Here is a 608-nt window from a genome sequence, read left to right on the forward strand (position 1 = left end):
TTACAGTGAAATCAAAATGTAAAATCCAAAGTCTGGTACACATGAATAGTAGTTCAATGAAATTAGTATTTGAGTTTGAAATTATATTAAAACAATCATTTGGATTTGATGACTTAAATTTCAATTGGAAGGTTGTAAATTTAAAATGTATAAGGTAGGATCAAAATTTGAAGCCCAAACTACCTATCTAATATTGAGACCATAGTCAAACGAAAATTTTGGTGGGGTTGTGGTTCCCCATTCTCACAAAACCAAAGTGGTTCAATCCTTTTGATTGACGAGAACAAACCAAACTGTGTTCATCTACATCTGTAACAAAAGCAGTGGCACCAGTGTTCGTTGATAGTTGGAACAAATGTGGATGATGATTTGGTGGTCAATAATGAAGATGTTTAAAAATTTATCTACTGTTATTACCCACCCCTGCTTAGAATTACATATATGTTGGTGCAACAGTGGTTTCGAATGGCATGTTGGCTTGAGATGTAGATGTTATTCAAAAAGCTGAATATGTTTTTTACTGTTGTTTTCAATATGGATTTTCATGGATTACAACACCAAGTTTATCATGTTGCTTCCAACTTTATGTGGTATCCAAAAACTGAATT

This window comes from Cynara cardunculus, unplaced genomic scaffold, assembly GCF_001531365.2.
Source record: "Cynara cardunculus var. scolymus isolate 2C unplaced genomic scaffold, CcrdV1 Un_Scaffold_5374, whole genome shotgun sequence".
In the NCBI taxonomy this organism is placed as follows: domain Eukaryota; kingdom Viridiplantae; phylum Streptophyta; class Magnoliopsida; order Asterales; family Asteraceae; genus Cynara; species Cynara cardunculus.